Below are 15144 nucleotides of genomic sequence, written 5' to 3' on the forward strand. Positions count from 1 at the left end.
GCTCCCAGGCTTGGCCCTGACACTGATTTCACCAAACAACTACAACTGAAGTCCATTCCTGATCTCTTTCAGCACTGGGCAGCTCCATGGAGTAGCTGATGTGGCAGGCTAGACTCCTTTCCAGATACTAATGTGACAGGATGGATCCCTTTTCAGATAGACCACTTATGACCACTCCACTTTTGCCTCCAGCAACCACAGACCCTGCAGAAAATGGGGCAGGAGGGCCAGAAGGAAATCCTGATGGCACCAGCCCCAGACTTGCACAAGAGGAAGTTCAGTGCATATAATTTTGAAGAGTTCTTGGGGAATTTGACCATATACTACAGAAACTTCCCAGGTGGCTTGTCCCAGAGCTATCTGGGAAGAATCTCCTGACAATAATAGAGGAGGTCCATCTTGATTCAGAGTCAGTAATGTCACATACTGGAGCTTGGAACTCCCCATTTGTCCTAAACATTCAGCCATTAATAGGAACCTTGGCAGCAGGAAATGCTATTGTGAATGGGTGAAGTGAAAGGACAGTCATACTCTTAGCCAAGTTCTTTCCTCAGCTTTTAGACAAGGAACCATACTCTGTTATTGTAAAAAAAAGAATTAATTAATTGAGGAGACCATGGAACTGTATTCATGCTGGAGTCGGGATTATCATGTCTGCAAACATTTGACCCTTATTGATGGGGGTTGAAGTCCCTTTAAGATTCCTTTCTAATGGCCCAACTCTGGGCCCAGCCCCCACCACCATCAGCTCAGCTTCCCTCAGCCTTCACTTGATCTGAGCTAACTGAAAAGCCTGCTGAGAATTTAGGGGTACCACCCATCATCTTTTGGGTATAAAAGAGGTAAGCCAGAACACCCTCATTGCAGGAGCCCTCCCAGCCAACACATGGTATCCTTCCAGCCATGTAAGGGTTCCTGCCCGCTAGTGGCCACCTTTGGCCCTAGAGTCTTTCTAACTGAGCTTTACTTCCAAATTTCTACAATAAACCTTTTATTTATCAATCTAGGTTTTTGGGCCTGTAAATTCATTTTACAGGGGACACTGCGCCTCATGGGATTATCTATGCGCATAGAAATGGGGTTCCCCCTTTCATTTCCCTCATTATTATGACTTTAAGCTTGGAGGAAGAGTCCATGTCACATTGACAAAAACTGCCATCTTGACATTGATTGCAAATATGTCAGCTGGGGCAAGTCTATGAATTGTGGTAATTGCTATATTCTACATTCTCTGGGAGTCATCCCTCCAGTGTCAGATTGTGGTAAAGATAAAGGAAACTGTGAAGAAATTCTATGATGAAGAAATAAAAAAGTCTCTTTGTTATGAAAGATCAACTTCCCTCACTTTAAAAGGATAACAAATTTACTTGAAGAACAAAAGAAAGCTTTTGGAGGGGAGACAGATGAGACTACTCAATACACGCTCCCCTGTGTGTGACATCTTAGTGATGTCAAGCCCAGCTCCAAGGTGACCCAAAGAGATTTTTGTTCTCTGCTTCCAATGGTACCTGTGAAAAAAATGCAGAGGAAGCAATGCAATTCATAAACTTCCACGTGTTTTCTATTAACAATTAGCTGATTAAAATAATAATAGAGAAAACCTCCAGGTTTCTATCAGCAATGATGTCCTCATGCATTTCCCTCTCAGCTCCTTGCCCTTTGGAGGAATTGGGGATAGTGGAATGGGTGCATATCATGGAAAACAAAATGTTGACATCATCTCTCATTGCTGAGCATACCTAAAACAGTGTTTAAGGGGCCAACAAGCCCAGATACCCCCCAAAAGTGGTCCATCCAAGATAGAATGGGCAAACTTCTGACTCTTCAAACATTTCCCAAAAGGCAGAATTGGTTTCATCTTACTGGCTCTTCTGAATGTTCTAATAGCTGTCACTGTCAAATTTCAACATTACTAAAGATGACTCAGCTTCAGTTTGCAAGTTACCTTTACTGGATTTCCACTTTTGTTACACAATGATTTCTGTTTTTAAAAATTCATACAAAAGTGTAAAGGTTAAATTTAAAGCAGACTGCTGTTTACTCCTTTATAAAACCTGCCATTTCAATCACATCTCCAAACCTCTTCTAGCAACAGGGTCTTTTCAGATGAATGCTCTAGACTGAGTTTCTTATAGATTGAAATTGTTGTGATGGAGGAGGAAAAGATGCTTTAATTGGGACTCTCCCTCCCCCCAAACCTGTACATCCAGACTCCCTGGAAACATAAGGAGGCAAGTGGACAAGGATTTGGGCAGGGCCTTGGAAAGAGTTTCCCAGGTACTGAGAGCTCCTCTTAGCTCTGGAAACCCTGATTATTAGCGCAGAAATTGGTCTTCTTAAGTGTAACGCAGAAGAGAAGCAATCTTAGATTAGGGCCTTGTAATACCACCTATTACTAGGTCAGAGGAGGAGCACAGATTTTCCCTTTGCCACAGTTATATTTGAGGGAATTAGAACTGCAGGCCTTTACAGAGGCCCAGTGAGATGCAGATAACTTTTAAACTTGGCCATTCTTAAAAATCTGAGTCAGTGTAGAGTTTTTCCCCATCTTCCAGTTGAAAATGTCAAGTCAATGGTGGTCTCAGGGGAGGAATGAAATTTTTTTGGAGGATTACTTCATTGACAGCTTTGCTGGAATAAAAATATTCAGGGGTAGATATAATTTGCTGATGAGGCTTCCTGCACTACACGTAATGATTAGCTTGTTTTAGGAAATGGAACTGGAAACGGTGACTTTTAGTCATTAACTTTAGAATATTAGCTGTACTTTTGACCTGATTTTTCTTATGCAACATGATGAATATGGAAATATTTAGAAGATTGCATATATTTAAGCTATATTAGATTGCTTCCTGCATAGTGGAGGGAGTAAGAATGAAAGAAAAGAGAAAATTTTGAAGCACAAGGTAAATTTTGAAAACTATCTTTATTTATATATTTATATATATTTACATATATATATATATTTACATATATATATATATACTTATATTTATTTGGAAAAATAAATAAAAAGTTATTTTTAAAAAGATACTAAAAATTAGGTGTAAAATTTTAAATTGTTTTGATAGCATATCAAAGTATGTGTTATTCAAGGGTTCTGATAAAGGCCTCATTTCTAAAATATATAGAAAACTGACTCAAATTTATAAGAATTCAAGGTATTCTCTAATTGATAAATGGTCAAAGGATATGAACAGATAATTTTCAGGTAAAAAAATTAAAACCATTTATAGTCATAAGGAAAAAACACTCTAAATCATTATTAATCAGAGAAATGCAAATTAAGACAACTCTGAGGTACCACTACACACCTCTCAGATTGGCTAAGATGACAAGAAAAAATAATGATGGGGGGATGCAGGAAAACTGGGACACTAATACATTGTTGGTGGAATTGTGAACTGATTTAACCATTCTGGAGAGCAATTTGGAATTATGCCCAAAGGGCTATCAAACTGTGACCCAGCAGTGCTTTAATTGGGCCTGTATCCCAAAGATTTCATAAAAAGGGGAAAGGACCTATGTGTGCAAAAATGTTTGTAGCACTTTTTGTAATGGGAGAAACTGGAAACTGAGTAGATGCTCATCAGTTGAAGAATGGCTGAATAAATTATGGTGTATGAATGTTATGGAATATTATTGTTCTATAAGAAATAATCAGCAGGATGTTTTCAGAGAGGCCTGGAGAGACTTACATGAACTGATGCTAAAAGAACTGAGTAGAACTAAGAGAACATTGTACACAGCAACAACAAGATTATACAAAAATCAGTTCTGATGGATGGGACTCTTTTCAACAGAGAGGTGATTCAAACCAGTTCCAATCTCTTCTGCTGAAGAAAGCCACCTGCACCCAGAGAGAGGACTGTGGGGTCTGAGTGTGGATCATAACAATATTTTCACCTTCTTATTGTTTGCTTTTATTTTGTTTTCTTTCTTATTTTTTTCCCTTTTTGATCTGATTTTTCTTGTGAAGCAAGATAATTGTGGAAATATGAATAGAAGGATTGCACATGTTTAACATATATTGGATTACTTGCCATCTAGGGGAGGTGAAAGGATAAAGGAAGGAAGAAAATTTGGAACATAAGGTTTTGCAAAGTGGAATGTTGAAAATTATCTATGCATATGTTTTGATATTAGAAATTTTTAATCAAAAAAGTACTGTTGCATTTGCCTTTTTGTTAAAACTAAACAGTTGTCTGGTTACTGATATTACAGTTTTAAAAGTTTTACTATGATTAATAAATTTTTTAATGAAAAAATGAAATTAAGCTAAAACACTGACTGAAGAATGTGGAGGACTAGACAGAATTAAAGCTTTCTAGTCCCAGAAAATGTAATAGTGCAGAAGCTGCCTCAAATTCAGAAAAGTATATCCCTGCAGAGGAAAATGATCAAAATGTTATACAAGCATTTTCCTCTCATGACTATACCTTCCAGATTTAAGATAGCACACCTAGGACCTTTAAAATTAGATTTCACAATCAAATCATCAAGACTTGTCTGGGTTGTTCTTAGTATAATTGTGTCTTACAGTCTCTCTACTAAGATCTTTTTTAGAAATATATTTTAATGTAGCCTTATAGCATACTTGAACAGTTTGAACTATGTCCATACCATGTGAAACTTCTATCCTCAATAAGGTTCTTATTTTTATGTGGAATTTTCCATCTTAAAAACAAACAGCTATGTCTGTGAGCTCCAGGATTAAATCTGAAAGCACCCAAAAACCTCCATGGAGAGAAAAGTTAAAATTTATCAGCATCAGGGATAGTCAAGGACTGGGTGCCAAAGAAGCCTTCACATTCATCTTAGGCAGGAGAAATCAGTGACTGTAAGAATTCATATCTGGGAAGATAAAGAGGAAAACGTCCTCCCTACTCCAGCCTTGAAGCTTATCCATCCTGCTGATTTCCCATTCCTTTCCCTAGACTTAACCCTTTTATGGTAACATTTATTATTAGTACTTTATTGTCAGAATTACAAACCTTTCCATCAGTTTTCTTTTCCTGGCCCTATAGCCTTGAAGGAATTGCCCTTTGTGAGTTTCAAGAAGTTAGAACTAGGAACAATTTCAAAGAGGCAAATAATTGATGTCAGGTAGGGCAACTAGGGCAGAATAGTCCTGGAGTCAGGAACACTAGAATGCAAAATCTGATCTCTGGTCCTTATTAGCTATGTGACCTTGGGCAAGTCACTTAACCCTTTCTCCCTTAGTTTCCTCATCTGCAAAATGGGCTGGAGAAGGAAAAGGCAAACCACTGCAGTATCTCTGTGAAGAAAACCCAGAAAGGGATCATTCTCTTCTATGTCCCAATCTCAACTGAAACTGCTCTCTCCAATATTCCCAATGATCTCTTAATTGTCAAATCCAATGATCTTTTTTCAGTCTTCATTCTTCTTGAGCTCTCTTCATCGTTTAATTCTTTTAATTAACCCCTCCTTGCAGACTTTGCCTTCTCCCTGGTTTTTGTAGCAATGCTCTCTCTTTCTGTCTTTCTATTTGTCTGACTGATTCTTCTCAACCTCCTTTGCTGGATCATTGTCTTTGTCACTGCCTCTATGTGTGGATATACTCCATAAACCTTACCCCCTTGTCCCGCTCTCTATACTACATCTTTTGGTAATCTCATCAGCTCCTATGGGTTCAACAACTATCTCTATGCAGGCAATAACCATATCTGTACATCTAGTTCTAGTCTTTCTCCTGAGACTCTACATTACAAGCCCATTAAACACTTCTATATGACCATCAGGCATTTAAAACTCAACATGTCCAAAACAAGACTCTTTCACCCTAATACTTTACTCTCTAACTTCCCTGTTTCTTTTGAAGATAGAACTATTCTTTCAGTCACCCATATTTGTAACCTCCAAATCATCCAGTAGAATATGAAGTCCTTGAGAGTACAGACTAACACACTGTTTTGTCATTGAGTCCCCAGAATTAAGCTCAGTGTCTGGCACTTAATAAATGCTCTTTTCAGGTGATAAATCTTGTTTCTAATTCCACCATTCATTTCATATCTAGCCCTTTCTCTCTACTCCCCCAACTACCAATCACCTTGGCTCAGGCTAGCATCACCTGGACTATGGAAAAGCTTCTTAAATAATCTCCCTCCTTCAATCTCCACCCCTCCCGCCTCCACATGGCTACCAGACTGGTGTTCCTAAAGTACAGGTTTGACCATATGCCTTCTCTGTTCAAGAAGTTTCAAAGGATCCCTCTTTCCTCTGGGATAAAATACAAATGCCTCTGCTGAACTTGAAAAGCCTTTCCTAATCAGTGTCTGGCCCACCTTCCCAAATCTATTACACATGACTTTCCTTCAAGCAAACTCATGTACCAGTCATACTATCCTAATCTTCATAACCCATTTATAACATTTCTTTGCACATGAAGCCTCCTGCCTCAAAAGCACTAGCTAAAATTCCTTAATTATATATGTCCTAATAATAATAGCTAATATATTGTGCTTTAAGGTTAACAAAACACTTTACAAATAATATCTCATTTTACCCTTACAGCAACTCTACAGGTGAAGGGAAAAAAAGATAAGTACTATTATTGTCCCAATTCTGGAGATGAGAAAACAGGTTAGATAATTTCCCTAGGACTTCTCAGCCAGTAAGCATCACATTAGATTAGCCTATATGGTTGCTGAAGTCCTTTCCAGCTGTGAAATTCTGGGAATCTCTGATGAGTCCACTGGATGAAATGTTTTTAAGTGTTAAGGAACTTTTGCTTCTTTGCAGTCCAACCCATCCTAGATAAATAATCCAACTTAAAGCTTGTGCTTGAAGATCTCTAGTGGTTTTATTATTATCCTTATTACTTTATTGTATTTTTATTTCTTTTACTAAATATTTCACAATTACATTTTTTTAATTTTAACATTTTTTAAGATTTTGAATTCTAAATTTTCTCTTTCCAGTTCCATCCATTGAGAAGAGAAGCAATATGATATCAATTATATATGTGAAATCACACAAAACATATTTCCCCTGTCCAATGGTTTAAAAGAATTCCTCAAACAATAGTCCTCCTTGAAAATTTGAAGAAGCCTACCAATATTCATCACTTCTGTCTTTATAGAAACAGTTAGGTGACATGTGAATAGATCAATTAGCCTAGAATTATGAAGATCTGAATTCAAATTCAGCCTCAGACATTTATAAACTGTGTAACCCCAAGTCTGTCATTTAATTTCTGTTTTCCTTAATCCACTGGAGAAAGAAATAGCAAACCTCTTCTGTGTCTCTGCCAAGAAATTTCCCCAAAAGGGTCATATAAAGTCAAACAAGACCAAAAAACACCATCAATTCTAAACATTATGATTTCCTATTAATTACTACCTAACAAGAGATACATGGTTAACCCAAAGCCAGATGGAATACTTTATTCTTTGATAACTTGGTCCAGTTTCTCCTCTTCCTCTCAATCATTCATTCATTCAGTCAGTCAGCCAGCATATAGCAAGCAACTATTATAAGCCAGCCTTTATGCTAGGCAAGAAATATATCAAAACATAAATGAAACAGTCCTTAGTAAGCTCAAAGAGATTACATTCTGTGGAGAAGACTATGAGTATAAATATAAACACATACAAAATAAATGAAAGGCAATTTGTTGGAAGGGGAAACTAGCAGCTAAGGAGTTCAGGAAGGACCTCACTTATGCATGGTCTCCTTCTAGGGTTTCATCCCCAATACTTAAACTTCTACTCATGTACTTAAATTGCCTAAATCAATCCCAGAATTACAGCCTCTGGAGGAGAAGCCGGAATGCGTTCAAGTTCCTATAGATTTTGGTCCCATTTATTTGTTCATCATTCCATATTCCCTTTCTTTGCTCTCCCCTTCCTTTCCTCAAATTCTTTTATGTTTCTGTGAAGAGGTTTTAATTTTGCAAACAATTCCTCATCCCAGTCATCTTTCACTTCCCCAGGATTGGGCAGATTTAAGCAAAATGTCAAACAAACAATAAATTTTCTTTTCCTTTTCAAATCAGAATTTTCTTTTTTTTAGGATGGTCTATCTCTCTCTCTCTAGATAACAGTTGTCAAATTTAACAATAACAATAACAACAATAAAGTTTGTTTTCTCATTTAATCCTTCCCAGCCATCCTATGAGGTAGATACTACTGTTATTCCCATTTTACAGATGAAAAAATTGAAGGAAATAGGCTAAATGACTTGGCCAGGTTCACCCATCTGGTAAGGCAGGGTTAAAGCTCTGGTTTTCATGATTCCAGGTGTGTTATTCTATCCTAGAGGGTGCTACTTAACAAATGGCCTTGAGACATTTTTATATTTCTAGTGCTGGACAGGATTTAATGAACAATGCCTATAAGAATAAAACCAAGTTAGTGAATTTCTATAAAGTGATAGTGACATCTTATGTTGTCTCCTTCTTAAAAAGTAAGCTCCTTGAAGGCAAGAACTGTTCCACTTTTCTCTTTGTTTCTCTTGCAAAGTATCTGATATGCATTAGGTTCTTAATAAATACTTGTCAGTGGATAGCTCACAAAAAGATGTGACTCCTGGTTAACAGTATGTGTCCCATGTCAGCAAAAATATCCTATGAAAAGAATTCTATCACCTTCTATTTCTATCCAGTTGCCAATTATTTTTGAGCTTAAATAAAAGCCTTAGAGTAATTGCTGATAAGGTGCAGCTTGTAACACAACAGGAAAACAGAACAGTTTGTTTTTCATGAAGCTTTCAGGATGACCATTTGCCCTTTCTCTTAGTTTGCTCTGAAACCTCTCGCCTAGCTAAAAAATATCTATAGATTTGGGGATTAGGAAGTGGGGAGAGGGGAAGAAAGGGATAGAATCACTAGTCCTCCTTCCCTGAAAATTCTGAGCTCATGGGAATTAAAATTTGGTATATTTCATGAAGCAATCACAAAAACATGAACTGACAAGAGAAGTTTTGGCCTGACACCAAGGCATCAATGTATAATATTATCTCTCTCCACCCACAGGGCCACAGCAGATAAATTTACAGATAAATAAAAATGATTCATCTTTGAATAAATGGAAATTTGTCCTGAAGCCTGACCTTACCCAGAGAAATGTCTATCCCTCTCCTTCTAGCCCTTTCCCCATACCCAATTTTTTACCACTGTAGCTTAATTCCTTTACATTAAGGTCGGAAATTTTGTACAAAGTAAATACTTTTGGGAATAAGCAAAAAAATAGAATAAAAAATAATTAACCTTTGAATCCAGAAACCTCAGAGAAAGTGATCCTTTCATCTTAAAGTTCCTGATCAGACATTTATTGTAGATTTTGGAAAAGCAGCTTTTCAAAAATCCAAACAAAAGATAATCCCATGATGAAGCAGTTTAAGAGTGAATATGGCTGAAGACAAATTGGAAGTTCTCAAAAATGAAATTCTGGCAATAGAATTAGGATTTGTTTAGATAAGGAAGAAAAAGAAATGCTAGTGATTGAAAAAATGTGGCTGCACAGGGAACTCTCAAATATATTCATGTTCTAAAAGTCATATACAAGAGATGGAAGAAGGAGCATATCACTAAGGATGAATATGCACAACCTAAAGCCCAGAATGAGCACTTGATAAAAAGGATAAGAGACATTGGTACACACAAATAAAACAAATACAAAGTTCCCACAGATACAGCAAAATGTTTAGAACTACAAAGTATAAAGAAACAAAGTATATGTCACTCAATTGAAGAATGACTAAATAAATTGTGAACAGTTTGGTTGTACAGAGTATGGGTCCTAGAGTCAGGAAACTCATCTTCCTGAGCTCAGATCCAGCCTTAGATACTTACTATGTAACCCTGGGTAAGTCACTTCATTCTGTTTGCCTTCGTTTCCTCAATTGTAAAATGAGTTGGGAAAGGAGATAGCAAACCATGCCAGTATCTTTGCCAAGAAAACCCCAAATGGAGTCACAGTCAGACATCATTGAAATAACCAAACAAAGAATGCATGAATACAATAGAATATTATTGTTCTATGAGAAATGACAAATATAAAGTGGCCCAAAAATCTTAGCACAGATTTAAGCTTCAGTAGCTCAAATCTAGAGAAATATGCCAAGATCTTCTTGAGCTGATATACAACAAAATAACAAATGCAGTGACTATCATCATATAAATAGAATTCACAAATATACATACACACAGCACAATCAAAAGGAAATATTACAAAAGTATAAAGAACAAGCATGGCTTGAAAGAATAGGCAAAGATATTCCCATCTCACTTTTTTCAGAAGTGGAAGGTCCACAAGAATTGAATATTGCATTTATTTTCAGAATTTTTCAATGTATGGATTAGTTATGTTTTTTTCTTATTCTTTTTTTTTCTTTCTGAGCCTTTGGAAATAAGAATAGACAAAATACCAGGTAAATGTTTATTGATTTCCAGAGGTCTTATTGGAAAGCTGCCAGACTTGCTACCTGTGAAACCAAAAAAGGTACAAAGACCCTACCTGTTAGTGTTAGAAAGAGTGGCTCTTAAAGGCATATCCAGCCCTCTTCAGCAAGAGCTCTGCAAGCACCCAGTGGTCATCTCTAGCCCAGAAGCAGTTTTGAAATCATTTGGGGTGGGTTATAACAGGACTTCTTAAATTTTTTCCACTCTCAACCTCTTTTCACCCAAGTAAATTTTACATGACCCTGGGTACCTAGGTCTATAAAATAAGCGTAGAAATCATTTACTGATAATAAATCATAATTTCATAACCCTCATAATTCAATTATGAGGCTCCATATGAGGTTGTGACCCATAATTTAAAAAACTTAGTTCTTCTCAGTCTGATCAATTTTTGGTACAGCGGAGAGGTGGAAACATGACATTTCTCTGTGGAAAGTTGCAATAAATTGCTTAAACCATATATTTTAACATAATATATTCGACTGCCTGCCATCTAAGGGTGGGGGTGGGGAGAAGGAGGGAAAATTTGGAACAGAAGGTTTTGGAAGGGTCACTGTTGAAAAATTACCCACACATATGTTTTGTAAATAAAAAGCTTTAATTAAAAAAATAAGTAAAGAGAAAGAAAAGAAAAATAAATCAATAAATTGCTTAAACAAGCTCAATTATGGGCAGTAGATTTTGCCTTCTTGGTGTAATACATGACATCAGAAGGATTACCTCTAGGACCAAAAATTATCTCTGTCTGGCATTTATTTTTTTTTGAATGAAGAAAAGATTTATTTTACATTCTTGCAAGAATGGGTGCCCATGTGAATGGACACACCTTAGAAACTACAAGGGCAGCATTTTATTTCCCATCAGGACGCTCAAGTTCCTCCCCTGATTCCCCAGTGATTGGATGTTACAGAAGTTACTCGGCATGAATCTCCACCCTTTATTACACAGTCAGTCCCTGTTCCCAAGGAGCTTCCATTCTAAAAAGGGGGAAACTAACAGAGGAGGGTTGAGAGCTAAAAACAAGATATTTTTCAAATCTCACCTCTGACCACAAAAGTTAGTCCCTGCCCCCAAGGAGCTTACATTCTTTTGGGAGAATATAACTTCCATCCTTGATTATTCCTTGATGTCCTTGTGGATTTTAGTTTTCTAATTTAAGTTTCATTTCTCCAATTTAATTTTCGTAACTGTGGAAACCAAATGCCCATCCATTTTTTTTCTTTTTTTCTTTTTTTAAATTAATTTTATAATTATAAATTTTTGACAGTATATATGCATGAGTAATTTTTTTTATAACATTATCCCTTGTATTCATTTTTCCAGATTTTCTCTCCCTCCCTCTACTCCCTCCCCTAGATGTCTGACTGGCATTTAAAGCCTGACATCTTCCTATCTTTGCAATCTTCTGTTCCCCTCCATAAACTCTACAATCCAGTCATATTAACCTATTTTCTGGTCCTTAGAGGTAACTCTCCATCTCAGCATCTAAGATCTTTCAGTTTCTCCAAGCTTGCAATGCTCTTCTTCCTCACTTCTTCCTCTTTAGATCCCCTGACTCAGATCAAACACCATTTTTTACATGAAATTTTTCCTGGTCTTTCTTCTTCTTCCTCCCCTTTCTGCTCTTCCTTTCCTTCTAGGGTTTCCTTCTATCGACTTATATATTCCCATTTATTTACATTCTTCTCCCCTGTTAGAATGTAAACTCTTTGAGGGTAGGGTTTATTTTTGCTTTTGTTTTTGCTTTACATCCCCAGAAATTAGTACAGTGCTTGGCACACAATCTTATTTATTGAATGAATGATTGAAGTACTGCTTTATAACTGCAAGATATTTTCATATCTTGAAATATAATATTTTGCTGGGAAATTACCTATGCATAAAATTTTGATAAAATTAATTTAATTAATTAAAAAATTAATTATAATATTTTTAGATTTAGGGTCTTAAGCTCATTAAAAGTAGCAGGGTGACTCTCACTATCTCCTTATAAATCTCTGATTTTCATTTCCTCCCAACTATATTTGACCTATACTTTTTAAGTCTAAAGATCAAATCCTTGATAGGAAATAAGATTTCCAATTTCTTTTTGTTGGTTGTTAAGATTACACCATCTATCTAAATAGCGTTTGTTCTTCCACTACAAACAACAGTACTACACTCTGATCTCTTCCATTTGTCTATTAACTCAGGAGTGAGATGTGATGGAAAAGTGCACTTTGATATTTAGGATGGTTAAAAAAAAAGTCAATTTCCAAAATAGAAGACACAATCTAAAATGAAACGGTCAGGTAATCTATAAAGCTGGGAGATTTCCTGAAAAGGAATAGGCAGGTGGGTTCTGTGGCTATGGGAGCAGAAGAGAGCAGAACAAAGGAGAAATTGATTTTTAATTTAATTTTTTTTCAATTAGCAAAAGCCTATTTCTTTGCTTCCCCCACCTCTCTTCACTATTGAAAAGAAAAAGAAAAACAAAACCCAACGTAACAAATGTGCATAGTCATAGGCAAAAATTCACATATTGATGATATCCAAAGCAATGTCTCTTATTCTGTACCCTGAGTTCATTCCCTTTCTGTCTGGAGGAACAAGAGTAATATCCTTCTTCATAAGACCTTTGGTATCATGGCTGGTTATGGCATTGATCATAGTCCCTAAGTTTTTGAAAATTGTTTTTCTTTACAGTATTATCATCATTGTATAAGCTTTTTTCCCTTATTCTAAATTACTTTCTAGAATGGCTAAACCAATCCACAGTACATTCATGGAGCTATTTTTCCAAGAAATAACTTACAAACCAGGAAAACCTGGGTTCAAGCCTTGCCTCTGACATATAATGATAACATGATCTTGAACAGATGACTTTCTAAGCTCATAAAGTCAAAGCAAATACTTGTCCACTTTGGAAGAGGGAATTTCCTCACAAGACATTCTAAATGCTAATGAAATCACAAATCTTAACCTTTCCTTCTTCCCTTGCCCTTTCCAACCAATTTTCTTTAAATGAGGAAATAGCAGAACAAAATAATAAAATAACTAGCTCATAGTCACAAAACACTGCATTGAAGCCAAAATTTGAATCCAGATCTTGTTCCAAATCCAGTGCTCTTTCCAGCCAAACCATACCAGTAAGACAGAACACATGCCCATCAGTTAGGAAATGTCTGAACAAGTTATGGTAAGTGAATGTGACAGAATGCTAATGTTATAAGAAATGATGGAAATAAAGGAATGGTTTCAGAGAAACTTGAGAAAGCTTGTATAAACTGAAGTAGAGGGAGGAGAATAGAGCCAGGAGAATAATATTATATTATTAACACAATAATAACACAATTATAGATACAAACAACTTTGAAAGACTTAGGAACTCTGATCAAGCATTAATTCCAAAGGATGATGATAAAATATGCTACCAACTTCCTGACATAGAGGGGATGAATTCACAGAGTACATTGAAATATATTTTGGAGTTTTTTGGGAGGGAAATATGGTCAATGAGTACATCTATTTTATAAAGGTTTTGATTTTCTTTCCTTTTCAATAGTTTAGGAAGATGGGAAGGATAGAAGACAGATCTTTGCTAATTAAATAAAAATTAAATTACTGAGGAGAATTGTGCTACTAGTTCTGTGATGCCTCTGGGCTCAGTGTAGGCTTTAAATGAACTCTTTCCTTATCTCCATCTCCTTTAGAACTTTTCTCTGCCTTCAAGACTTAAGTCAGATACTTCCCCTTTTTTGTTAAGCCTGGGGTCACTAGATGAGAGAGTGGATAGAGTGCTTGGCTTGAAGGTAGGAAAACTCATCTTCTGGAGTTCAAACTCAGCCTCAGACACTTACTACCTGTCAGCTTATACAAATGACTTAATTGTGTTTGCCTCAGTTTACTCATCTGAGAAGGAAATGGCAAATTACTCCAGTATCTTTGCCAAGAAAACCCCAAATGGGGTTACAAAGCATCAGACACCGAAATGAACAACAAAAAAGCCTTCCCTGAAACATCCCCACCCCATTCTCTCAGTTGAAAGGTTTCTTTCTCCTTTCATATTTTCCTGATTAGCACCATGTCTGGATCTCTTTTGCATTATTACTAAATCTTGTATTATAGTTATTCATTTACCTGTTGTAATCCTCTAGCTCTTTTGTCATAGATTTCTTTAAAAGTCTGGAGAAGCCTATTCTTAGAATCATATTTTAAAGATACATACATATATATGTATCTTTATTTTTTTTTCTTTTGCAAAACCTTGTGTTCCAATTCCCTTTACCCTTCCTTTCACCCCCTCCCCTAGATGGCAAGTAATCCAATATATGTTAAACATGGTAAATATATATGTAACTCCAATATAGGTATATGTATTTATACAATTATCGTGCTGCACAATAAAAATCAGATCCAAAAGGAAAAAAAAAGTGAGAAAGAAAATAGAATTCAAGCAAACAATAACAAAAGAAATGAGGATGTTATGTTGTGATCCACACTCAGTTCCCAGAGGCCTCTCTCTGGGTGTAGATGACTCTGTTCATCACAAGACCATCAGAACTGGCCTGAATCATCTCATTGTTGAGAAGAACCACGTCCATCAGAACTGATCATCATATAATCTTGCTGTTACCATGTATAATGTGGAATCATATTTTCAGTGAACAAAGTAAAACACAGGATTACAAAAGAAACCAATTCCATTGAAATATAAACATATGTTTTCCCATCCAAGTGCA

General features: G+C 36.2%; 1 pseudogene; it reads left to right on the forward strand.

Annotated features, from left to right (window-relative positions):
• The first annotated feature begins 213 nt into the window (after positions 1-213).
• LOC141540928 (aldehyde dehydrogenase family 3 member A2 pseudogene) lies at positions 214-1916 on the forward strand (annotated as a pseudogene).
• Positions 1917-15144: the final 13228 nt, after the last annotated feature.

This window comes from Sminthopsis crassicaudata, chromosome 4 (assembly GCF_048593235.1).
Source record: "Sminthopsis crassicaudata isolate SCR6 chromosome 4, ASM4859323v1, whole genome shotgun sequence".
In the NCBI taxonomy this organism is placed as follows: domain Eukaryota; kingdom Metazoa; phylum Chordata; class Mammalia; order Dasyuromorphia; family Dasyuridae; genus Sminthopsis; species Sminthopsis crassicaudata.